The sequence below is a fragment of the Carcharhinus amblyrhynchos genome, chromosome 8 (genome assembly GCF_965287045.1).
Source record: "Carcharhinus amblyrhynchos chromosome 8, sCarAmb.v2.hapA, whole genome shotgun sequence".
Classification (NCBI taxonomy): Eukaryota; Metazoa; Chordata; class Chondrichthyes; order Carcharhiniformes; family Carcharhinidae; genus Carcharhinus; species Carcharhinus amblyrhynchos.
The window spans coordinates 54,920,337-54,947,843 of record NC_137331.1 but is presented as its reverse complement, the minus strand read 5'-3'; the positions used below and the strand labels follow the sequence as shown (position 1 = coordinate 54,947,843).

Below are 27,507 nucleotides of genomic sequence, written 5' to 3'. Positions count from 1 at the left end.
TTGCAACTCAGAATAATCTATAATTTAGCTCAAACTGGTACTTTCTCTCAAATGGGCCATTAAGCTGGCTCCATTAGGAAGTGGAAAGATTTACATCAGTACAAGAAGGTATCCTCTTGATATTAGATGACATTTGCAAAGGGAATGCATAAGACAAATAGACAATGAGATTTATACAGTGGGATTTAAGTTATTTGGAAATATTTATTAATTGGAGAGGAGCAGTGTTAGTCATGGAAAACAACAACAAATAAATTTAAAGAAGGCAGATTGACTTCGAGTTAGTTTCAGTAATGATCAGAGTAAAAACATTTCTTAAAGCGTGAACATTGCAATGAATTCTGCAACATGTTTTGTCACATACATTGGAAGGAAAATAGCAAAAGACTTTAGTCCAGGAGGTTTCAGGTCATATGAAGCAGATTTACAGAATACTAGCACTTGATGCAACATGATATAACACCAATCAGAGCCTGAGTGTAAAATGGTATTTAAGGACTGTGATCACAGTGTTGTGATCTCAGAACTGTGTTAGTTCCAGGACACAAGATGTTATGGAGTAACGTCTAGACAGTACACTCAATGGAACTGGAAGTGAGCACTGCATTAAATATCTATGTTATTACTTCTTCCCAGCATCAACAAGGGACATTACTTAGAGCAGCCAGTAAGTAATTTCAGTACAATTACCAAAGCAATGGCTTACTTAGTTGTATACCTTGATTCATTGAAATGTTAGACAGGATTCTCCCGAAAAAATTCTAAGTGTTGAACTGGAGTAAATCCCATTGGTTTATTCAGTGGGATTTTCAAAATGAATCTCCCACATTCTGTGCATCACAGAAAGCCCTAGTGTAAATCTCACAAATAATTAGGGGGCGGAGCCTTATCCCTGCTGGAGAGGCTGGCAGCATAGTGCTGAGCAGGCCACTGCGCATGTGCCGATCTGTCAGAGCCAAGATCAGTGCATGCGCAGTAGCCCACACTACTGGCCTCCCAATCATTGGCCAGCTTAATGATTGGCCAGCCCCGCGATCGTGCATCACCGGCCTAATGGCCCTCCCCACCTACCACCCGATTGCTGGCCCCCGAGACATATCCAGGCCGGCCTCAACACCCCTCTGGCAGTCCCTATCGCCACCCCACCCACAGTGTCGGACCCCACCACCCATCAATTGCAGTCCCAAACTCCCCCACACCCCACCCACCCCCGCCACAGACCTGACCCCCCCCCTCACCCCTGCAGTCCAAACCCCTTGTCTGGTGCCCCCTTGGGCTTTGCCACTTTTCCCTTTAGGCACTGCCAGCGGGCCAGGCTAGCACTGCCAGGCTGGCAGTGTCCATTATCCCAGACCTCCCTGGGGGCCTCAATGACACCCCCCCGCCCACCCACCACTACCCCCGCGCGCCCCCCCCCCCCCAAGCTACACACACACCATGCCCCCACCATACTCCAGCACGGTCAGGCTGCCAGCTCCCCACAAGTGGGAAGCTTTGGAAACCATGCTGGAGGGAAACACACCTGGTAATAAGGGGAGAGGCTAGCGGGCCCAGAGACTTCAGTCCCAGCCCAGCTAATTAGATGCTTATTCTACTTTACATAATTTATACAGCTCCACGCTGATTTCTGGTGCAGAGGTCATGGCGCCAGAAATCCGGTGGCCAGAGGCTCATGGAGGCCATGGTGCCCAGTGAGAAGTCGCTAAATGGCCTCAGCTTGAGTCCCCCAGAGAATCGCTCCCATTGACTGAAATAATTCTAAAGAAATACAAGATGGTAAAGCCATACTTAAATATTAAACCCAGTGCTGGAGGAGCAGAAATTTCCTTCAATTAAATATTTCTTCCTCATCTTTCTCAAAGTGTCTGCAGCCTTTGACATGGTTGACCACACTATCCTCCTCCAATCTGTCTACATTGTAATCCCATACATCCCAAATGTATGAGAGATTGCTCTCAGCTGATTCCATTCTTGTCTATCTAACCATATCCAGTGGATCACTTGCACTGACTCCTGTTTCTGGAACCTGACATTTGGTGTCCTCCAAGGACTGATCCTTGGTTCCTCCTATACCTCATCTACGTGCTGACTCTCAAATCTGAAAGCATAATGTTAGTTTTCACAAATATGCTAATGACACTCAACTCTATCTTACCGCCACCTCACTCTTCACTCCTTCATTATTGCTATATTGTCAGACTTTGTTTATCCCACATTTAGTATTGGATGAACATAAATTTCCTTCAATCTAATATTTTAAGACTAAAGCTATTATTTTCATCCCTTGCTCCAAAGTCTGTTCCCTAGCTACCAATTTCACCCTTCTCCCTAGCAACAGTCTGAGATTAAGCCAGTCTGTTCACAACTTTAGTGTTACATTTGACTTTGATATACGCTTCCAACCAGATATTCATGCCATCCCTACAGCTGCATACTTCCACCTCGGTAACATTGTCTGATTTCACCCTAACCCACCTCATCTGGTGCTGAGATTTTCATCCACTCCTTTGTTACCTCAAGACCTGACAATTCCAATGCATTTCAGGATGGTCTCCCACATTCTACTCTCCATAACCTTGAATAGTGCATGTCTTACTCACACCAAATCCTGCTCACATATCACCTGATGCTCACTGACCTATTTTAGAGACATAGAATCCTACAGTGCAGAAGGAGGCCATTTGGCTCATCGAGTCTGCACCGACCACAATCCCACCTAGGCCCTATCCTCATACTCCATGCATTCATCCTAGCTAGTCCCCCTGACAGTAAGGGGCAATTTAGCATTGCCAATCCATCTATCTGGTCATGTCACATCTTGATTGTGAAATTTCTGTTTTTGTTTTCATATCTTTTTATGGCCTATACCCTACTATGTCTTTAACCTCCTCCAGCCACCAGGATAACTGCACTTTCTAATTAAGGCTTCTTAAGCATCCCCTCTTTCAATTAGTCTATTATTGGTGGCCGGACCTTTCAGTTCTTTAGGCCCCAACCTCTGGAATACACTCTCTACACAACTCTGCCTCACTGTCTCACTTTCCTCCTTCAAGACACACCTTTAAATATGACCAAGTTTTTGATTATTATTTGGTGATTCAGTGCCATATTTCATTTGGTAATGTTCCTGTGAAGATTGAAGCCATGGCATCTACCCAGAAGTGTGAAAAATTGCCCAGACATTTCCTGTCCACAAAAAGGGCAGAGCCAACCCAAAAAAGTATCACCCATCAGTCTGCTCTCAATCATCAGCAAAGTGATGGAGAGTGGCATCAATATGGATATGCAGCAACACTGAGAAGAGCAATAATTTGTTTGGATTCCTGTGGCTCCTGACTAGTACCTGAGAGAGTGGGCAATGGGGGGTGTGGGAGGGGTATGGGAAGTGTAGAGGGTGCCAAATAGGCCACCGGGGCTTTGGATTTGGGGGATCCTGAGGAGTCCAGCCCTGGACATGAGATTTCAAATATTGAGTAGCCAGACCAGCAGACTTGAAAGATTGGCTTAAAATTGGATCTGTCAAGCTAGGATTTCTGATTATTTTTAGGCCAGTCTGTCAGTGTCGGGTCAATTTCACTAGTCACCACTGCTGACCTTTGGGCATCTTTATGATCCTGATTTTATTTCATAGGAAACCCACGAGGTAACCACAAAACTGCTCAAATGTGAATAGCAGTAGCAGCATCACCTGAGAATGTTTCTGTTTGAAAAACAGTCAGTCAAATCCCTTTAATTTTAGAACCAATTAGATGTTGCGGGTGAGGGGGGCTGATGGCTGAGAGGGGTTAGGGGTCATTGAAGAGTTGCTGGGGGTAAAGCTGATGGTGTGTTGGGGGAAGGATGAAGAGGAATGGGGAAATGCTGGGGAAGGGGTTGGACAGAAGGTTGGGGGGTCGGATGGAAGGTTGAAGAGGAGTTGGGGGAAGGTTGGAGGGGGATTGGAGGGGAGGGGGATGGGAGGGAAGGGGAGAATGGAGTGAGGGGGTATGGTTGGAAGGTTGGGGCAGTTGGTGGAATGTTGGAGGGTTTGGGGAAATGTTGGGATGTTGGAGGGAAGATTGGATGGGTGTTATGGGGATTGGAGGCAGTTGAGAGTTTGGGGGAAGGTTGGGGGTTGAGTGGGAAATATGAGGGGTTGGGACAGAGTTGGAAGGGGGTTTTGGGGGAATGTTGGAGGGGTATTGGGGTGAAGGTTAAAGGGGTTTTGGGAGAAAAGTTGAAGAAGGTTTGGGGAGTATTGGAGGGATGGGGAGAAGGTTGATGGTGGGGTGAGAGGAAGGTTGAAAGGAGTTGGGAAAGGTTGGAGGGGAGATTAGGGGAATGTTGGAAGGCAGGGTGGGAAGTTTTGAGGAGGTTGGAATGGTTGGAAGGGAGTTTGGAGGGGTTTGGGGGAATTTTGGAGGGGAGATTGAGGGAATATTGGGGGAATATTGGAGGAGTGGTTGGGGGAATATTGGAGGAGTGGTTGGGGGAATATTGGAGGAGTGGAGTTGGTGGGGAGGTTTGATGGGGGTTTGGGTAGGAAGTTTGAAGGGGGATTGAGGGAACATTTGAGGAGGTTGGGAAATGGTTGGGGGTGTAAAGGGGCAGGTTGCAGTATGGTTGGGGGGAGTTTGGTGACAGGATTTAGGGTAGGTTTTGAGGATTGGGTGAAGGTTGGGTGGATGTTAGGGGGAATATTGGAGGGAGGTTTGGGGAAGACTTGAGGGGGCTGGGGAAAGGTTGGAGTGGAGGTTGGGGAAAGGTTGGAAGCTTTGCAGTGGAAAGTTGGGGGGTGGGGGGGGAAGTTGGAGTGGAATATTGGGAGAAGGTTAGCTACAAATTTGAATTATTTTTTGTAGCCTTCAGGCGGGAGATAGTGCTGTATCAGAGTCCCAGAATTTAAAATGACCTGGGCTTCATATCCAGGATTCATATCCAAGTAAAAATTAGCATTCCTATCTCCTGCCCCCATTCCAGACACATAGCCTTGCAGAGAACAGGCTATATGGGAATAGATGGCTGGGAGGATAATGACCCAAGCCTGAAAATAAGAGAGAATCCAATTTGTGATAGGGGGATGCATTTTAGAAAAGCTTCACCAAAATAATGTCAAGGCATTGGGAGCACAAAAAGTTTAACTTGCACTTTAATTCATTGACAGGCATTGTGTTTATAATGATCAAAATAAATGTAATTATTCACGTTCTTTAATTTTTTTTAAAGTCCTTAATTCACCCTCACCATCAATGGAGGCAGTAGAGTTACCTACAAACAATAGTGACAGAAAGCCCCAGCATTTCATGATCTAACAGATCTTATACAGTGCATAAGATTTACAAGGTGTAAAAATGACTCTAAAGAATCCCAAATTGATAACATTTTATGTAATATATTTTCTGAATTTATGGGCAAATAATCAATATAATCTTCTTTTACTTTTGTTTTAAAGGCATTTTATTGACTTCCCTACCTTTAGCATCCTGGGGGGTGGGGGGGTGTGGGGTCACCCTTGTCAAGAAACTAAATTGGATTAGCCACATAAAAGCTGTGACTACTAGATCAAGTCAGCGGCTGAGTTTTCTACAATGAGTGGCTCGTCTCTCCAAAGCACATCCGTACCCATTTACAAGAATTCTCTCCTCCAAACTGCATGACTGCCACTGCAACAATACTCAAGAAGTTCAATATCATCTTGGGCAAAACAGTTCACTTATTTGCAGCCTATCCATCACTTTAAATATCTATTCCCTCCGCCATCACCATGTAGTTATACAATGTGCACCACCTACAGGATGCAAAGCAGCAACTCATTGGGGGAGATCTTAAGCCTGTGCTCACTGCCTGCAGGAATAGCAGTGCAGGTGCTCAAGATCCAACGTAACCTGGAAGTCGTGAAGACTTCTGATTTTTGCCGCCCCTCGTCAATGATGTAATCAAGTTCACATCCACAATGAGAACGAACCTTATTTAAATATATTGCAATATATTTACACACATCAAGACCCTCCTCACTCTATATTGAGCCCAAGGCATATTTTTAAACCACGCCAATGTTTACAACAGGTTCACCCAGCTATGCATCGGTCTGGGATCCCCCCAGGAGCGTAAAGGTAAGCATAGCCCCTGGGGGAGAGGGGCATAGCCAGCCAGTGGCCTGGCAATGCCTCTTGGCACTGCCTTTTGGCACAGAATGGCACTATCCCTTGACAGTGCCAGGGTTAGACCCCAGTGGGAGTTGCATGGGGGAGGGAGGGTTCATTTATTTGTGGTGGTGAGTGGGGGGAGGTGGACGTGGGAGCAGGGGTTGCCGGCAATGGCTGTCTGGGAGGGCACGTGGGGTGGGGAAAGGGTAGGTGGAGGGTGCCTGCGTGCATTGACTGTATGCATGGGGGGGGCATGGTTAGGAGGAAGAGGTCCAATGTTTAGAGGGAGAGGAGGGGTGCTGGATGCCAGTTCTGATAAGGGACAGGGTTGGAGGGGAGCCTGAGACTTTCATGGGGTGCAGTTACTCTTTGGTCTGATCAGGGCGCCCTTGAAACATACCACCCCAATCACAGTGAAGCCAGGCTGTGCCATCATGTTGATGCCCCGCCCCTCTACATGACGGCATGAAACATATCACCTGTTTTTTTGTGAGAAAGTGATAAGATCTGAATAGAAAGCTGGTATGTTTCCCAGGAGAGAAACACGTCATACTTCTTACCGGAAACAACCATTTTTCCCACTAAGTCACCTTCATCAGCATGCCCAACTTATTGACCTCCACCATCCAGAAGGACAATGTAGCAGGCACATAGGAAACCACCACCTGTAAGGTCCTCTCCAAGACATACACTATCCCAATTTTAATGCCATCACATCATGATCAATGTGTCAAATCCTGGAGCTCCCAATCAAACAGCAATTGATAGATTGCTATCATTAATGGATTGCAGTAGTTCGAGAAAAAAGCTTGCCACCGCCTTCTCAAAGAGAAGTTAGACTGAGAAGCAAATGCTGGCCTTGCTAGTAACGCCAACATCCTGAAATGAGTGACCAAAATGAGATTGTGAATACATTACAAAACTTCTTTTATCCACTTTTCAGCTGCAGCTGTCCATTTTTACTTCTGGCATGAAATATGAAGAGCTCACAGACTTCACTGTTTTCAATACTGAGGTCATTTGCTTCCTAAACTTTGTTTCTTCTATCCCTTCCCATCATGGACTGTAAGAGCAATCTATCATCTGTTGCATCATTCAAATTCTAGTACACCTCAAAACTGAACTTGCTTTTTGTTGGTCATCCATGAAGAAGGAAAAAGGAAAAAAAAATCTTGCAGTTATACATATAATGCCTTCCACAACCTTAGGGCATATCAAAGTGCTCTACAGCTAATCAAATATTTTTGAAGTTGAGTCAACGTTGTAGTGTAGTAAATGTGCAATAATGTACACAGTAGGCTCCCACAAGTGGCAATATGCTGTTTTAGCTCTGATGAAGGGTTATGCTAACTTGAAACATTAGCTCTGTTCGCTCTCCACAGATGCTGTCAATCTTGCTGAAATTTTCCAGCATTTTCTGTTTTTGTATCTGTTTTAGCAATGTTAGCTGAGGGATGAAATTGATTAGCATACTAAAGTGAATCTCACCAGTGCTGTAAGATTGCTTTCTTCTGCAAACAAGACATCTGCCACTTGGTTAATACATCTATGTAGTGAGAACTAACTTATGTAGTTGATTCCAATCTTAGCATCTTCAATTAATCTGAAAACATTGAAATTTAAAGGATTTTGTGGCTTTCACAGCTCCTAGAAATGCCATGCTATAGATGAATTTAGCTAAAGGGCAGAATTCAGTCATCTTTCATGAATTCCAGCCCACTTGAGTCATGCCTGGCAGGGAAGTAGAAAGAGTGGAGAAGAGTGAATGGGGAATTAAGGGCAAGTTGACCACGCATAATCTTATGATGTTCAGTTCATTAAATATGGGCTTGTGAGTAGCTCACCGATTCTTGGAGCAGGGAGTTACCATCCCCACCCTTACCTCATGGTAAGGTCTGTGTGCCATCCTGCCATCACCAGTCTCAAGCATTGATTGCCAATGAGATGCTGCTCAAAAAGGACAATGAGGCAACTTACCATTAATCATGGAAGAAGTCAAACTTGCCAGGCACGATCATAAAAGTGAACTTTCTAATTTCTCACTGATAGAAAACTTAATTTGGCAGGAAAACTTAACTCTGGCGTGATGGTCTTTTAATGAGCATGCATGACTTGCTAATTGTTTTGAAAAGGGCTTCCTGATATTGTTCACTGAGAAGCTAACCTGTCTTTAAAGTCCCAAGAACTTAGTTATTGAAGTTAACTCCCTTGTTGGGAAACTGATTTTTGACCTCCTGGTAAATTAAGTTTGCCCTCCTGCCATCCCCTGCTACTGATGCAGCCAAAAGATTCTGCCCAGGGAATTAGTGCTTCAATGCAATGGGCAACCTCACAGGCTGATTATATAACCTCCCCTCAAAATGGTATTTTAATTTAAATTTGATAATTTTTTTTAAAGGTTTGTATTAGTTAATTATTTCATCTGTTATTTGATGCTCAAAGGAATATAGAATCCTACAGTGCAGAAAGAGGCCATTTGGCCCATCGAGTTTGTATTGATCATAATCCCACCCAGGCACTAGCCCTATAACCCCATGGATTTACCCTAGCTAGTCCCCCTGACACCAAGAGGCAATTTGGCATGGCCAATCCACCTAACCGCACATCTTTGGACTGAGGGAGGAAACTGGAGCACCAGGAGGAAACCCACACAGACATGGGAAGAACATGCAAACTCCACACAGATGGTGACACAAGCTGGGAATTGAACGTGGGTTCCTGGCACTGTGAGGCAGCAGTGCTAATCACTGTGCCACCATGCTGCCTATAAATAGGAACAGGAAGTGAGTGTATCATACATATTGACCATGAGAGTCTGCAGCCCCTTTTTCACTACATGAAGGGACTGCTCCTCAATTTTTGGTTGCACCTTAGCTCCATGCTCCTGATATTTTCCTATATAGTGCAGAGGGAATCAGAGGGCCTCCTCCTGGTGCTGGTCCTGAGCCTCGCCAAGGTAGCCATTAACAGGTCCAGGCAGTTGAGGGATTACGCAGCCTGACTACCTACCTCTCTTTCACAGCTATGTCCTCACCTGGGTATCCCTGGAGAGGGAGAGCACTGTATCCACAAGTACACTTGAAGCTTTACTCAACCAAGTAGGCACCGGAGAGGCTGGAGTACATCAATAACCTTGTGATTGTTGTGTTAATTTAAGTTTTTAAGCTTTCTTTAGGGCAGCATTTTATGCTTCCCAGGCACAGATTGGAAGGTGGGCAGGGATCATGAAATTGGGCCATGATGTCATTCCCAGAACTTACCCATTTTCCATCAATCGCAGCCAATTCGATGGCTACTTAGGGCTGCTTCCCTCACCACCACAATTGCTCCTGTAGCGGGTGGAAGCTGGAGCCAATTTTGAAGGCTCCTCTAGATATTGGTGGGAAAGGGGGCAGGCTTCTTCCTTTGTGCTCCCCATGGGCCCATATAAATCTTTCCCAAGTTTTCCCAACCCCACCTTGTCTGCATACCTCAGCACTAAACCCCCACCACCTCGCACCCCCCCCCCAACCCCCTGCCCCCTCCCAGCCAGTGCCCCGTAGCCTGGCCCTGTTGAAAATCCCATCATCCACTGCAGCAAAGATCTCCTGTGGGGACTTGATTCAGTCCAAGCAGTGGCCACCCATCTTGGTGGTGCTGCTGAGATCAGAGCTGGCAGTCATGTGACTGGCCAGCAGTTCCCAAAAGAGGCAGGAGTCTCAGCCTAAGCATTAAATGATTGTGGGGCAATTGTGTGAAGACTGGCTCCTTATTCATTACTTTTTTTTAATATAACAATGAAAATGAAGGTTTACAAGAAGCCTGTCCACCTACAAAATACAAAGTCAGGAGTGTGATGGAATACTCTCCAGTTGTCCAGATGGGTTTGGTTCCAAGAACACTTAAAAAGCTCAACACCATCCAGGAAAGAGCAGCCAGTTTGATCAACATTCCTTTCACCAATCTAAACATTCACTCCTTCCACCAGCAAAGCACAGTGGCAGCAGTGTGTACCATCTACAAGATGCAGTAGTGCAGCAATTCACCAAGCCATCTTCCATAGCATCTTCCAAACCCATTACTTCTACCATCTAGAAGGACAATGGTAGCAATTGCAAGGGAACGCCATCACCTTCAAGTTCCCGTCCAAATCACACACCGTCCTGGCTTGGAAATATATTGCCTTTGCTTCACTATTGCTGGGTCAAAATCCACACCACATGGACTGCAGGGATTCAGGAACACAGCTCATCACTACCTCCTCAAGAGCAATTAGGGAAGGGCTGCAAATCTTGCCAGCAACCTCAACATCCCATGAAATAATGGAAAAATGAATGTTTGTGAAAGTAGGGAAGAGAAAGGAAACCACAGTGGGCTGTATTTTATTCCCTTCATGCAACGCAACAGTCAAATGACTGTTTCCATTCCCCGTTACATTATTCCATTTCCACCCATTACCTTCCTCCTGAAAGGAATAAAAATAAACAGATAGATGAAGGAAACAAATGAGTAAAGAGGAAAGAAACAGCAGAGAACAGAAAGAGAAAAAGAGATTGGCAGATATGAAAGGGAAAACACAAAGATAAGCAGCTACATAAGATCAGGTGAGAGAGTGACCATTGTGACCATAGTGACTCAGCATGGCAGTAACACAGCAAATTGACTCATAAGTAGTAAAGTAAACACGTTAACAAAAAGTTAAATCAATGATGAGGTAGGCACTTAATAACATCACTGCTGCAAATCATTTACTACAAGAGTGACCATCTGCAGAACTAAAATGGATTTTTCAGCAAAAGCGATTGGTAAATGGGAGTTTTACTGTAATGTACACTTATTTCACTTGGTGGGGCTAAAGTGTAATCATTCTAGCCATAAAAAACATGAAAACCTGCTTCAAGGTTCCAGAACTGTTCAGTTTTATACTGCAGAGCAATGTATGCCATTGGCACAGCACCATCTCTTTTTCTTCAAAATGGCTACATTTGTCTTCTTGAGCATTATTCAGAACTATTCCAACACGAGATAATCCCTATATTAAAATTGTAGAATATATTTGACTACAGTTATTAAACAAGCAATATACTAATATGTTGCCAAATATATCATCTCTAGTGTTTAATCACAGGGAACTTATTGAATAAAATGATAAAGGAATAGTATCAATGTAGATAATAATGAGTTCAAATCTTACAATGGTAACTGGGGAAATTTAAATTGAATGAATTAATACATTTAGAATGAAAAGTAAGTGTCAGTGACATGATCATGAACGACTGGATTGTTGTTAAAATCCCAGCTGCTTCACTAATGTCCGTCAGGTGAGGAAATCTGCCATCCTTATCCAGTCTGGCCTATGGTGACTCCAGACCCACAGCAGTACAGTTAACTATTAATCATCCTCTAAAATGGCCGAGCAAGCCATTGATTTGAGTCAAATAGGTACAGAAATGTTGAATAGCATTGTGGGTGCAGCTACACCACATCGACTGCAGTGGTCTCAGCCTTTTGGCTAAGGTCAAGTGTAGTATCTGCTCTTGGCCTTTTGGCTAAGATCAAGTGTAGTATCGACATGCTGCACTTGGTTGAAGTCATTAGGTTACATTTTAGCTTCATTTGAAGCAATTTTTAAAAGCGGCATCTCAGCCTTTTGGCTAAGATGCAAATGAGATCAAGCCTTGGAGGAGGAGCTATGCCTACTCCAATCAGCTTGGATCATGCGGATCAAGCCCAAGACAGGAGGTAAGAATTCTGGCTTGTCAGCTTGGGTCGGGAATGGTGCATAGTGGCACAGTGGTTAGCACTACCGCCAAACAACATCAGAGACCCCACTTCTGACCTTATGATGGAAGGAAGGTCATTGATGAAGTAGCTGAAGATAGTTGGGCCGAGGACACTACCCTGAGGCACTCCTCTAATGTTGTCCTAGAGTTGAGAAGTTGAGATGATTGATTTCTAACCACCACAACCATCTTCCTTTATGCCAAGTATAATTCCAGCCTGCAGAGACTTATTTCCCTGATTCCCATTGCCTCCAGATTTGTTAGGGCTCCTTGATGTCATATGCTGCCTTGATGTCAAGAACAGTCACTCTCACGTCACCGCTGGCATTTAGATCTTTTGTCCATGTTTGAACCAAGATTGCAATGAGGCCAAGAGCTGAATGACTCTGGTGGAACCCAAACTGTGTGTCTGTGAACATGGTTATTGCAAGTAAGTGTCTCTTGATAATATTGTTGGTGATCCCTTCCATCACTTTGTTGATGATCGAAGGTAGACTGATGGGGCGATAACTGGCTGGATTAGATTTGTCCTGTTTCTTATGTAGAGGGCAATTTTCCACATTGTTGAGTAGGTATCAGTGTTGTAGCAGCACCCAAACAGCTTGGCTAAAAGCAAAGCAACTTCTGGAGCACAATATTTCAGGAATATTGCTAGAATATTGTCAGGGCCTATAGCCTTTGCAATATCTAGTACTTTCAGCCATTTCTTGATATCACATAGAATTAATCGAATTGGTTGAAGAGTGACATCTGTGATACAGGGAGTTCTGGAGGGAGCCAAGATGGATCATCCACTTGGCGACTCTGGCTGAAGATTGTTCCAAATGTTTCGGTCTTATCTTTTGCACGGATGTGCTGGGTTCCTCCCTCATTGAGGGTGGAGATATCTGTGGAGTCTCCTTCAGTGATTTGTTTAATGTTCACCACCATTCATTGCTGGATGTGGCAGGGCTGCCAAACCTAAATCAGATTCATTTGTTCTGGAATCCCTTAGCTTTATCTATTACATGCTGCTTATGCTGTTTGGCACACAAGTAGTCCAGTGTTATAGCTTCACAAATGTGGCACCTAATTTGTGGGTATGCCTGTCTGGCGTACTCTCCTGCACTCTCCATTGAATCAGGGTCGATCTTTGGCTTGGTGGTAATGGTAGAGTGGAGGATATGCCAGACCATGAGGTTACAGATTGTGATTGAGTACAATTCTGCTGCTGTTGATGGCCCACAGCATCTCATGAATGTCTCATCTTGATTGACTAGATCTGTTCGAAATCTATCCCGGTTAGCACGGTGGTAGTGCCACACAACGCAATAGAGGGCATTCTCAATGTGATGACGGGGCTTCATCTCCACAAGGATTGTGCGGTAGTCACTCCTACAGATACTGTCATGGATAGTATCTTGCAGATTTAAGGAAGCTGAATGTTTTTCTGCCACAAGAAGTGCCATTTAAAACTTTGGTGCAAAAGCAAGTCAAGTCTACCCAGCAGCTGATTAAGTAATGCATCACAAGTCTATAATATGGAAGAAGCTAGTGCCAATGATTTAGATCTTCACTCCCAATTTGATGTGAAAGCAGACAAGATAGCCCCCATTACTATAATGGCCCCAGAAAATGGAAAGCCTCTTAAGATGGAAGTAGGCACCAGGGCATCTGCCACGGTGATAGGTAAAGACACGTTCAGTAATTGAGAGAAGGAATCCAGCCATTGAATTTAAAGAGTGAAGAAGCCATAAGAATAATGGGCACCACAACAGTACATGTAAGCTATGGGCAACAGTCAGTCCAGCTTCCAGTAATAGTAGTCTCAGGTTAAGGCTTTCTGGGTCGCAATTGGCTAAAGGAAATCAAATTAAATTGGACTGAGACGGTCCAGGTGTGGAAAGGGGGACTGCTCAAACTGATGAAGAAATTCATAGAATCTCTACAGTGCAGAAGAAGGACAATAGGCCCATCACATCTGCACCAACTCTCTGACAGAGCATCCCATTCAGGCCCTATTTCCATTGGCCAATCTATTTACCCAGCTAATTCCCCTAATCGACACATGTTGGGTTATGAAGGGATAATTTAGCATGGCGAATCCACCTACATGCTCATCTTTGAACTGTGGGAGGAATCCGGAGCACCTGGAGGAAACCATGCAGACACGGGGAGATTATGCAAACTCCACACAGAGTCATCCAAGGCTGGAACTGACCTGGTTCCCTGGTGCTGTGAGATAGCAGTGCTAACCATTGTGCCACCTTGCCACCCATCTTCAATCTCCCTTTACAACTATCTGAGGTCCCTATCTGCTCCAAGAAGATGACCATCACCCTGGTACCAAAGAAAAGCCAGGTAGTGTATCTTAATGACTATTGTCCAGAGGCTCTGAAATCCATCATTATGAAGTGCTTTGAAAAGTCAGTCATGGCATGAATCAATTCCAGCCTCCAGGACTGCATGGATCCACTACAGTTTGTCTACCGCCGCAGCAGGTCCACAGCAAACGCCATCTTTCTAGCCCTACCCTCAACCCTGGAACACCTAGATAACAAAGGCAGCTATACCAGACTCCTATTTATTGACTACAGCTCAACTTTCAACACCATTATTCCTATAAAACTCATCTCCAAACTCTGTGGCCTGAGGCTCAGCTTCTCCCTCTATGACTGGATCTTTAACTTCCTAACCCACAGACCACAATCAGTAAGGATAGGCAACACCTTCTCTATGATCATCCACAACACCTGTGCCCCAAAAGTCTATGTTCTTAGTCCCCTAGTTTACTCCTTATACACCTATGACTGTGTGGCCAAATTCCCCTTCAAATTGACTTTCAAGTTTGCTAATGGCACCACTGTGGTTGGCCGGATCTCAAACAATGATGAGATAGAGTACAGGAAAGAGATAGAGAATCTGGTGAACCAGTTCTACAATAATCTCTCTCACAATGTCAAGAAAATGAAGGAGATAGTCACTGGGGGCAATTTTACCATTGAGCTGCGCCCGTTCTTGGGCGCAAAAACAGGGTAAAGTCAGGTGTGAGGCAAGTAGTGCAATCCACGCCCACCTCTGTGCCGGTTCCCCCTTTACCAAGGCTAGAAAACGGCTGCGATCAGGACTGCGCCCAACTTGATTTTCAAGTTTGCTGATGACACCACTGTAGTGGGTTAGATCTCAAACAATGATGTGAGGGAGTACAGGAAAGAGGTAGAGAATCTGGTGAACACGTGCAACGACAATAATCTTCCTTGATGCCAAAAGAATAAAGGAGTTAGTCACCGACTTCAGGAAGATGAATGGAATACATGCCCCTTTCTACGTCAATTAGGATGAAGTAGAGATGGTCAACAGCTTCAAGTTTTTAGGTGTCCAGATCATCAACAACCTGTCCTGGTTCCTCTATATTGATGCTAATTAAGACAACCCACCAATGCCTCTACTTTCTCAGAAGACGAAGGAAATTTGGCATGTCTGCTACAACTTTCACCTACTTTTGCTAATGCACAAAAGAAAGCATTCTTTTTGGTTTTATCACAGCCTAGTATGGCTGTTGCTCTGCCGAAGACTGCCAGAAATTACAAAGAGTCATGAACGCAGCCCAGCCCATCACTCAAACCAGCCTCCCACCCATTGACAATGTCTACATTTCTCACTGTCTTGGAGCAGCAGCCAGCATAATTAAGGACCCCATGCACCTCAGGTATTCTCTCTTCCATGTTCTTCTGTTGGGAAAAAGATACAAAAGTCTGAGGACACATACCAATTGACTCAAGAACAGCCTCTTCCCTGCTCCCATCAGACTTTTGAATGGGCCTACCTCACATTCATTTGATCTTTCTCTACACCCGAGCTATGACAGTAGCACTACATTCTGCACTCTCTCCTTTCCTTCTCTATGTATGGTATGCTTTGTCTGTACAGCATGCAAGAAACAATACTTTTCACTGTACACTAATACATGTGACAATAATAAATCAAATTAAATCAAACTGAGCTACTGCTAGCTGTGATTTTGAGTATATGCCATTTAAATACTGAACACATCTTGACACTTTGAGTGATGTCATTAAACATCTTCCTGCAATCTATTCATGTTCTTGGAATTATACTCCTGGCATTAACCTCCACTGCTATTTCTCTACTGCCTCTGCGCTCACCCCCAAACACTTACTACTTCTCCCATCGGATACAGGAATCCATTCAGTTCTGCATCAGAAAAATTTATGTTCATTTGCAGTTGAGCCACCTTTATAAAATTCTTCAAAACCAACTCATTTCCTGGCACCACTTCTGCAGTGTACCTCTCCGGTAGGAAATGCTGGCATCAACTTAGTAGCACTAGCTTCTGGCAGGTTTTGCAACCCTGCAGATGTATGCAGCCAGTGAACAGCAAGTGCCACAATGGATGGATACCACAATTGTGGAAATCAACAGGCAGAATAAATTCAATGTGCTGCCTACAATGTGATGAACAGGGAATTATCCAATTTAACACCACCAGCCCTGCAACTCCCCATGAATTTCAGAAGGGAAAAGAATATGTACAGCATTGCTAGCAGTAACATCCCTATGCCTTCAAGTCTTCTCACATTCAGCCAGAAAATCTATACTCTACTACATGCAGCATTTGAGCTTACAACAAAATCTGATGCTTTTAAGTAGAAAGCCTTCAACATTAAATCTCCTGGGGTCTGCATAGCATTCAGTTGTGACAGTCATTTTTGCACACTAAAACCAATGGGGCATTAAAGAGTCAGCTTTTTGACAGAGATGGTTCCAAAGGAAACCGATAATGGCCCTCTGGGCTGTTGCTTTTGCTCACTGTTCTATTATTTCTTTTATGTTTGTTTTGTTGTAAAATTTATAACATACAAAATGCTTTTCAAGGTGTTTGCTGTAAATAACTCAGACATGTGGATATATTGGGCTGAACTTTAATCACAAGGAACTTGCAGATTTGGTATGGGTGGGGCACATCCTGATGTTGGCTCCAATCTTCGAATATTTTCACTGCAGAACATTAACCTGTATTCAAGCATTCCCCCATCCCCAACCCACTCCAGGAAAGGTGGGTTGCTTCTAAATATATAAATCATTTAATCAGAGAGATATTGACAAAGGTTTCTAATTTAAATTTTGATCCAAGGGTTTCCCAGGCTTCCATCACCAGTGATAGCTAGGTGAGCACGCAGTGACGACTGAATGGGTTGAAACTTTATTGTCATTTAGAAAGGCACAAATTCATCAAGCACAGTCAGAATGGATTTGTTAAGAGAAGATCCCGTCTGACTAACATGATCGAATTTTTTGAAGGGTTAACAGGGAGGCCTGATGTCATGTACGTGGATCTTTGCAAGACTTTTAATAAGATGGCACATGGCAGTGGTCAAAAATTAAACAGTCATGGAATCTTCAAATGTAATAGATTCCTGAACCACTCACAGTAAGGGCAATGAATGGTTTATTCACTAGCTCAGCAGCTGTTTCAACACTTAATTTCTGCCCATGCTCCTGAGAATAACTCCTGTGCTTCTGCCACATGACCTCTTTTTGTAGACATGTCATCAAGTTTTTACGTGAACACTCGGTCTACAGAATCCAAAGAAAAGTGACGAGCTGGATCCAAAATTGATTCAATGGGAAGAAGTTTGATTGTGTTTTTATGATTGGAAAACACCGATGGGATTCCCATAGGTGTCAGTACTGGTTCTTTTATTATTGCTTATGTTTCTCAGTTCTATCCATGCAAATTCCACATTGTCAGAGCTAATGTCCTTCCTTGCTATTGTGTTAATTTCCTCTTTGACTACCAACCCCACTACCTTTTTCTTTTTGTCTGTTCTTCCTAAATACTGAATACCCCATCCCTCGATACCCTGTAGCCATGTCTCTGTAATCCCAACTATACTGTACCTGTTTTATCTATTTGTGCAATTAATTCATTCACTTTATTGTGAATGTTCCATGCATTAAGGCACAGTGCCTTCTTTGTCCCACTGTCATTATTTTGCACTGTGACCATATTTGATTTTGGCCCTTAATTTCTCTGCCTTCCCCTTTTTTTATTCCCCTTTTGTTCTTGTTTTTACCTTCTCTGGTTCTTTGCTTTGGTTCCCATCCCCCTGCCACTTGAGTTTAAATCCTCCACAGTCACTTTAGCAAGTACTCCCCCAAGGACATCAGTCCTGGTCAGACCCAGGTATAACCCATCCAGTTTGGATGGATCCCACCTCCCATAAAACTGGTCCCAATGCCCCAGGAATCTAAATCACCTCCCTCCCCCCACCCCTCACCCCTTGTACTATCTCTTCAGCCACATATTCTTGCTATTTCTATTCTGACTAGCACATGGCACTACTAGTAATCCTGAGATCATTATCTTTGAGGTCCTACTTTTCAACTTACTTCCCAACTCCCTATATTCTGCTTTCAGGACCTCATCTCATTTTTTTTCATTTCTGTCATTTGTACCATTGGCTGCTCACTCTTTCCTTCCAGAATGTCCTGTCATCACTCTGAGACATCCTTGACCCTAGCACCAGGGATTTGATTTGATTTGATTTATTATTGTCATATGTATTGTCACAGGGAGATAACATGCCATCCTGCTGGCTCATTTGCAGCCATAGAAATGCCCAATCTATTCCCCCTACAGTTGAATCCCCTCTGACTACTGCATTCCCAAACCTTTTACTCCTCTTCCATGCAGCAGAACCAACTGCGGTGCAATGAATTTGACTTTTGCTGTTTTCCCCTGAGAAGCCATTCCCCAACAGTATCCAAAGTGACATTTCTGTTTTTCAGGGGAATGGCCACAGGGGATTCCTGCACTGCCTGCCTCGCCTGCTTGCTCTACCTGGTGGTCACCCATCGCTTCCCTGTCTGTGGAGTGTTAGCCTGCGATGTGACCACCTCCCTAGATGTGCTATCCATGATACTTTCCTCTGCGCAGATGTTCCATAGTGCCCCTGCCATTGCTCCAGCTCTGAAAGAAGGACTTTCAGGAGCAGCAGCTGGGGACACTTCCTGCACTCATGCTGACCCCAGGCACTGGAAATGTTCCTGGCTTCCCATATTGAGAACAAGGAGCACATCATGGCTTTGAGCTCTCCTGCTATGAATTGCCCCTTTAAATTAAACTGTTTGTAAGATATTTAGAATCAAATAATTTCAATTACTCCATGGCCCATCTTTCCTCATCCTCATAATACAAAAATATAGCCCTTATAAATGATAAACCACAAAATAAAGACCATGCAAACTATAAACAATAAAAGTAGTAAATACTTACCTGATTGTACTCGCCCAAAAAGCTACTTCCACTTGCCCCATGTCACATTTGAATCCTGACAGCACACCAGGATATCCAAGCTCTAAATTAGCACTCAGATTTCTCACTGCACTATTGCACTCACTTAAATCTCACTGTCTTTCTACTCCGTGGAGGGGCAGTGGTATTGTCACTGGACTAGTAAATCCAGAGTAGGATCTGGTGACTCGAGTTCAAATTCAACATTTGGTGGAATTTGAATTCAATGAAAATCGGAAATTAAAACCTAATCAAGAAATGATTGTCGGTTGTTGTAAAACTCCATCTTTAGGGAAGGAAATCTTTCACTGTCCAGATCAACAACAATATGGTTGACTGTCAAATGCCCTCTGAAATGGAGAGCAGTTAGGGATGGGCAATAAATGCTGTTTTCAAATTCCCAATTGGCTCTCTACTCGTATTTCAGTCTCCTGGCTCCACTCCATTTCAGCAGAGGTAGAGGCAGGTTACTCAAATCTGACTGATATCCTCTGAGTTTTGGAGCCTCTGACTGGCCCCAGCAAAAACCATTCCACCTGCAGTTGAATAGGTGCAGGTTCAACCTTTAGGCAAGTGTGAGTTTGGGCAGAAGAACTTAGAGCTGATGTCTCACTTCCCAGTCCCCTTTCATCATCATACTCCTCATGGTCCAGTCACATGTCCCTACTAGAACACTTTACTGAAGATCAGTGGGGTGGTAAAAAGCCAAGGCCAGGGCATCATTCATCCTATTTAAGATGGCATTCAGTATGTGCAACACATTGTTGAAAGCCTGCGTACACTTACATGATTGCCATGTTTAATATTCTATAAAGTGGCCACTCATTCCATGGGAAAATGCATCAATGTAAAGTGACATGCCATTGTGCCATCTGCATTTGAATCTGACTCCTCCAGTCTCTCTGCAATCATGCACAATGCAACTTAAACATTTGCTATTATATTGTCCATTTTCATCCTCTTCATCAATGTGCCTCAGAATACAGTATCTGCATCCAGTTAAGCAGAACCTGGAGCATCCTGAACTCTCTAAGATGAACTCTCCAGTGCTGTCCCTGATTACATCATCTGCTCTTGCTAACTTCAAAAGTGCAAGTCACTATGTGAAAATCCAACCAATTCTAATTTTTCCACAGAAGTGTCAGTAGCTGAGTTGGTGTATGATCTGCATTATAGACAGTAAGCTTTCCGAGGAGTCAGTGTCGTCTTGGGCAACTTTGAATGCATCCTAATGGACATGTGGTGGCCGAAGCTAAGATACTTTTCATCCTATTTAAGGTGACATTCAGCATGTGCGTGCATTGCTGAAGCCCTGCGTGGAGTCATATGATTGCAATATTAGATGCCTCATCCCAACTGATCACTTGATCTATGGACGAAGACATCTTTGCAAAGGCCTGTGCCGTCATGCCATTCATGTTTGAGGCAGACTCCTCCAATCTTATCATAAATTTGTACAGTGTAACTGGAATACCTGCCAACAATTCATACATTCTCTACTGTTGCTCCAGCACAATCCCCTTAATTAACAGTGCTCATGGTACAGCAACTGCATCCAACAGAATAGAGCTTGGAGTACACTCTGATACAGATTCTTCACTGCTATCCCTGTCTCCATTGACTGCTCATGCTTACTTGTAATTTATAAGTCACCAATTTTTCAAACCCAACAATGTCCTAACGGCTAACACCAAAGTGTGAGTACCTGAGTTTGTGCATAGTCTGCATAAGTCCTGTGGCACCGCACTCTCAGAGGATTCAAACTCCTCTGCTGTGTATCATCTTGACCTTGGCCACCTGCTGCAGACACATGAAGACCATGTGGAATCTGAAAGATATGAAGGAGTGGAGCTTGAGATTGGTGAGATTATATCCTCCTGAGCATGATCATATTTCAGTTACTGTTGATTGCAAGTCAAAATATTGTATACGTATGGCTACTTGTTTAATTCTGGCACCAGGAGCTGTGCTCACATTCCCCCCCTCCATCTCTATTGGTCTCTGGCACTTCAACCTCTACAGATATTAGTTGGGAGAGACAATCTCCAATTTTCTGCCTCTTCCTCATGTTCTGCTCTCTCTTCTGCTGCAAGGGGGAAAGGAGAGTCCTAGGAGTGAAAGTAGTAGCATATTATCAACTGGTGAATGAAGAGGGATATGTTGAGAGTGATAATAATGGCTAGGCATGTCATTGAATCAGGATGAAGATGGCTATCAGTAGATGAATAGATGGAAATGTGATTAATTGCGAGGGGTGTCCATGCAAGGTAAAGTGTTGTGAGCTGTAAAGTATTGGAGTAGGCTTGAGAGGGATTGAGGAGGTTAAGATGATATGAACAAATGTGATTAAGTACAAGGAAAAAGAGGGGTGTACATGCAAGAAAAGTTGTAAGGAGCAAAGTACTGGAATAGATTTGAGAAAAGGTTGAGGAGGTTGAGGAGGAACATAAGGATATTGGCAATGTGTTGTTGCTGTTATTCCTGCTCTACTTAGAGATTCAAAGCACTTCCAAAATTGGGGATCCAAGAGCATAGCACCACATTCCTGCAGCTGACCTCCTGAGCAAATCCAATGGTGCTCTTTGTCATCAGGAGGCTTCTTTCTCCCCTCATGAGGGAACAGTATCTCTTAGGTTTTTACAGGGCTCAGCAGTGCATCTAGGGAGGTGCCTATGAAATGGGGAGCAGGCTTTGAACATCTTAATTCAATTGAACTGGTGTTTTGTCTCCTCATGGCCACTCCAACTTATATGTTGGAGAATGTTTAACACCATTTAGCATCTTCCCCCAGATCACCCCCAGATCCTCTCCCCTACCAGGACCCTTATGCTTCCAGCCCCTGATCCCCAAACATCTTCCTACCCCCGTTTCCCAAGAGTAGCACTGTGTTTGCCCGCTGAGGGCCACCACCTGATACTCTGCAGGAGTCATGGCTTCTTCTGTCCCCACAGGAGAAGATTGACCATAACAACCAGGAGAGGGTGAAGACAGGTGGTGGTCTGCCAGACCTCCAAGTCCTCATCTCTTTGAAAAGTGGGCACTGGATCTGTCCAGGGAAGGGGAAGTGCGGGCTGTCAGCTATAACATATTCGGGCTGGAGTCAAGAAGTGAGCATCTGTCAATCCTCCGCTTATTCTGAGGCATTTTCTAGGGCGCATGCATTTTGGGTACAAGGGGCAAAGTTTAAAGGAGATGTACAAAGCATATTTATTTGCACAGAGAGGGTAGTGAGTGCCTGGAACCTGCTGCCAGGGGAGGTCGCGGAGACAGATACGAGAGTGACTTTTAAGAGGCATCTTTACAGCTATTGGGACACCCCAGGCCCTTCTGGCATCGTGGCTCCCACTGTGGCTCCTACCCATCTTGTTCCAGATTATATGGACGAGTCCTTGGAGGAGATGGCTGAAGGGACCTCCGAAGGTGGCACCATTTTGGCGTCAGATTCCACTTCACAGTTTGCCATCCCAGATAGTGACATATCGGTGGGTCCAGTTAGTGGTGAGGCTTCAGGGTCACTCTGCTGATGTACATTGGGCGGAGAAGGGAATGTCCGAGGCCGCTGGCATACAGGGGCCTGCCCCAGGCAAGGACTCAGTTGGCTCTAGGCTACATACTGGTCCCCTGAGATCATTTCTCCCTCAGCTGCTGGAGCTGCAGCAACAGAGCCAGGGAATGCAGGAGGAGCTGACAGCCACACACAACCAACTGCAAGGCTGTTGGAAGGAGTCCCAAAGTTTTCAGGTGGACCAGCTACTGCCTGTCATGCATGATTCCCAGGCCAACAGTGCAAGGGTGGCATCCCCGGTGGAAAGCCTGGAATAGGGAATCCTCATCATAAGCACAGGCTCCAAGCGATGGCCGAGCCACAGTGGGCACAGCTGAGGGACTGAATGGGATTCTCAAGGCTCTGCGGCCCACGGCTGAGATGCTCGAGAGCTTGCTGGAGACCCAGTGGGACATGGCTGAGACACAGTGGACTATGGCTGCAACCCTTGAAAACATGGCCCATTTGCAGAGGGCCATGGCTGAGTAGCTGCAGAGCTTGCAGGAGACTCAGCAGGATAGCATTGAGACACAGTTGGCTATGGCAGCAGCCCTTCAGAATATGGCCCAGTCACAAAGGGTCATGGCTCAGTCCAGAAGGCACTTGCTGCAACCATTGACAGGTGGCATCCAACTCAGGTGGCCATCACTAAGGGCTCGAGGCTACGGCGCCCATGAATAGAATGTATTTGGTCCTCAAGGGCTGGCAGGGCCAGGTGACGCTGGAGCTTCTGGAGCTCACTGCAGAAGCACCGCTGTCCTTGGAGTGACCCGGGGCCCAAAGGAACCCCAGGGGAGGAAGAAGAGCTCGAGCCCGTGCCAGGGCCTTCCAGCCAGGAGACTGTGGCTATAGCTACACTTTATGATTCCCTCCTTCCTGACACTGGGGCTTCTCAGGGGCAGTGGGATGAAGAGGGTGTCATAGAAACATCCCAGACACCTGGAAGCCAGCCAGGGCCCTCAAGGTCCAGGGCCTCCAGAGGACACCCTCCACATACATCATAGGCAAGGGCCAAGGTAGGTAGCTGGCCGCTCCACTTCCAATATACATTCTGGGGAATCACTGAGACATAGGCTATATAAGGTTAGAAAATTGTAGTTGCACTAAGATAGCACGGGTGAAGGGCTGCACTAGTTAGATTGATCTTTAAGCACCTTAACATTTTCTGTTCACATGTTTTAATGTTCAAACTTATTATTTAAACACCATTATTGTAATCATTAAATGTTTGTTCACCACCCACCTGTGACTAATTTGTCTCGAATAGGAATCCTATTCCATTGATGATCGCTGGACGGATGTTTCATGTTGATACCAGTTGGGGAGGCCACTCAATGCTGTGTCATTGAGAAAATGAAGCCATTGGTTCTCCAGACCCCACAAGCAATTCCTGCTCATCCCCCACCCCACTCACCCTAGGGCCCTAAATGGGGGTTTCAGATCCTTGAACCACTACACAGATATGGGCCCAGGTGTCAGCGTGCATGCAGAGCTCAGATAGGAGTGAGAATAGTTTGCACCAGGGCATCATCATTATGGTGCTTAGCGAGCTGTCATCACCTTCCTGCCTACCAAAGAAACTCACTAACACAGCGTATCCAGGCCCACGACTCTGGTATGACATGTTGCAGGAGATAGAAGGACTTGGGGAGGGGGGGAGGGGGTGGGGGGAAGTAACCCACAGACAAGGCCTCTAGCGACTGAAGCATAACCCCTGTATGCCCGGGCAGGGCAGTACATCAAGTCAACCTGGACCAGGCCATCAGGAAGTCTGGGCTGCAGGGTTCATTGCATAAATGTTCAGAGTGGCCATCAATTTGGCAGCCACCAAAAGTGGATGCCTCCCCCTTGCCCCAGCCCTGAGTTGCCAGATCCTGCAATAGGTAGTAGAGGTGTTACACTGTCTCCTTTCAGAGGTGGAGCCATCGGCAATACACAGGGTGCCCCTCATGTATGGAACTCCTGGGGTCTTTGCTCCCTCCTTCTCCTGCGCCACCTTCTGCCTCTGGTGGTCGTCTCCCTCTACTCCTTTAAGTGGTAAGGCCTGTGCCTGCAATTCTTCCTCGTGGTTCTTGTCCTCAGCTCCAGCAACAACCAAAAGAACAGCAAAATTGGTCAGTTTCATCACAAAAGCCATCTCGTCACTCTGAAGTCGGGGGGGGAGTTGGAGATGGAGAGGAAAACATATAGAGGTTAAGAAACACTGCTTGTCCTTAGCCCAACAACACACACTGTCCATACTGCCCATTCCCCCACCCACATGCTCCCCAGAATCACAGACCCCCATTCCCCCACCCATATGCTCCCCAAGAATCATCGGCCCCCATTCCCCCACCTGCATGCTCCCCAGAATCACAGACCTCCAATTCCTCCACTCACATGCTCTCCAGAATCACAGTATCCCATTCCTCCAGCCACCAGCTCCCCAAAATCACAGACACCCCATTCCCCCATCCATATACTTCCCAGAATCAAAGAACCCCCCCAATCCCCCACCCACATACTCCCCAGAATCACAGTTCCTTGAAAAGTTCTGAGGCTGCAGCAGTGCAATTTGCAAGGGCTTTGTGGACATCCTTCAGCTGGAAGAATGCTGAGTGCATTAGGAGCCAGCAGCATCCACAAGACTTGAAGTCATTGTTGAGACCCAGATCCATGCTGCAAATTGGACATCAGAGACCCTGCTGAGCAACTGCCCCCGCCCACACACTCGCGGAACCCCCCCCCTCCCCCAACCGAAGAAACAAAATGGCCATAACGAAAGGAACTCTGTAAGCATCATAGCGCTGGAATCAGACTTTTATGGAGCATGTCTGTTTCACGCCGATTCTGGATTGGCGAATACAGTGGTAAAGATGGAAGTGTCGGTTAAGTTGGGAGTGCAGCCCATTACAAGTATAAAAATGCATGCAAATATATTTGAATTACTGTTGCGCCCGTTTTGGGCACAGTCCTGAACACAATCATTTTTGGGCCTTGGTAAAGGGGGAACCAGTGCAGAGGCGGGTGCGGATCGCGCTACTCACCTCACGCCTGACATTACCAAATTTCGCGCCCGAAAATGGGTGCAGCTCGATGGTAAAGTCATCCCCGATGACTATCTCCATTTTCTTGATATTGTGGGAGGGATTATTGTCATCACATTGGTTCACCAGATTCTCTATCTCTTTCCTGTATTCCATCTATCATTGTTTGAGATTCAACCCACCACAGTGATACCATCAGCAAACTTGAAAATCAAGTTGGAAGGGAATTTGGCCACACAGCCATAGGTGTATAAGGAGTACAATAAGGGGCTAAGGGCACTGCCTTATGGGTCACTGGTGTTAAAGATGATCATGGAAGAGGTGTTACTGACTATCCTTATTGATTACAGTCTGTGGAATTGGAAGTCCAGGATCCAGTCACAAAGGGAGGAGCTGAGGCCTACACCACAGAGTTTGGCAATGAGTTTTGTAGGAATAATGGTGTTGAAGACTGAGCTGTCATCAATAAAAAGGAGTCTGATATAGGTGTCTTTGTTATCTAGGTGTTCCAGGGTTGAGTGTAGAGCTAAGGATAGCATCTGCTATGGACCTGTTACGGCGGTAGGCGAACTGTAGTGGATCCAGTAAATCTGGGAGGCCGGAATTGACTTGTGCCATGACTAACTTTTTGAAGCACTTCATGATGATGGATATCAGAGCCACTGAACAATAGTCATTAAGACACACTGCCTAGCTTTTCTTTGGTACCAGGATGATCACGCTTGTGAACTTCACAGAAGTATTCCACAAATAATTCATTGAATCTGCAGTTGGTCATCCAAGTGTAGAGTCAGTTGCATCATGAACAACAAATACAATATGCTAAATTGGGACTGCTGCATGCTCTGTTTCATATGGCTCATTCCTGCTTCACCGGACTGTGCCCTACAACAAGAGGGCGTCTTAATTCATCAACTAGACCATACAGCGGCCTCAGGCAAGGCTAGGGGAGGTGGAGGTCTGCTTCCTAATTAACACCTTGTGGTGCCTAGACATAGCAACCCTGGCAAGTTTCTGCTCTCCGGATCTAGAATATCTGATGCTAAAATGCCGCCCCCACTACATTCCATGGGAGTTTACCTCCGATATCCCGACAGCAATTGACATCTCACTCCATGTGGATGTAAAGATCATGCTGGACGAAACCACTAAACCACTACAATTAGCCTAGAGATGAAACATCCCGAGGCCTTGTTCATCGTCACCGGGACTTCAATCAGGCCAAGCTCAATAGCGTTCTACCAAGTTACTACCAACACATCTCCTGTTCCACCAAAGGCCCAAACATCCTAGACCACTGCTATATAATTATCAAACATGCCTACTGCTCTGTCGCCCGCCCACACTTTGACAAATCAGACCACAAGGCTATGCTCCTGCTCCTGGCTTCCAAACAAAAACTGAAGCAGGAGAGTCCATCAAAAGAAGTTGTGCAATGTTGGTCTGAGGAATCAGGTGATCTTCTATGGGACAGCTTGGATTCAGTGGACTGGTCAGCATTTAAGAACTCTGTGACTAGCCTGCATGAGTACGCCACTACATAACTGACTTCATTAGTAAGTATATAGAAGACTTTGTGCCAACCAGAAACCATGGATGAACAGGGACATCCAGTGCTTGATGAAGTTTATGTCTGAAGTGTTCAAGTCAGGTGACCCTGATCTATGCAAGAAAGCCAGATACGATCTAAGGAGATCCATCAAAGATGTCAAAAGACAGTACCAGATCAAACTAGGTTCCCAGGATCACCACA

General features: G+C 45.2%; 1 non-coding gene across 1 annotated transcript; it reads left to right on the top strand.

Moving 5' to 3' along the window:
- Positions 1 to 11,633: 11,633 nt before the first annotated feature.
- On the top strand, positions 11,634 to 11,825 carry LOC145347120 (U2 spliceosomal RNA). Its single transcript, XR_013887777.1, has one exon. It is a non-coding gene; the product is annotated as a U2 spliceosomal RNA (small nuclear RNA).
- The last annotated feature ends 15,682 nt before the right edge of the window (positions 11,826 to 27,507 follow it).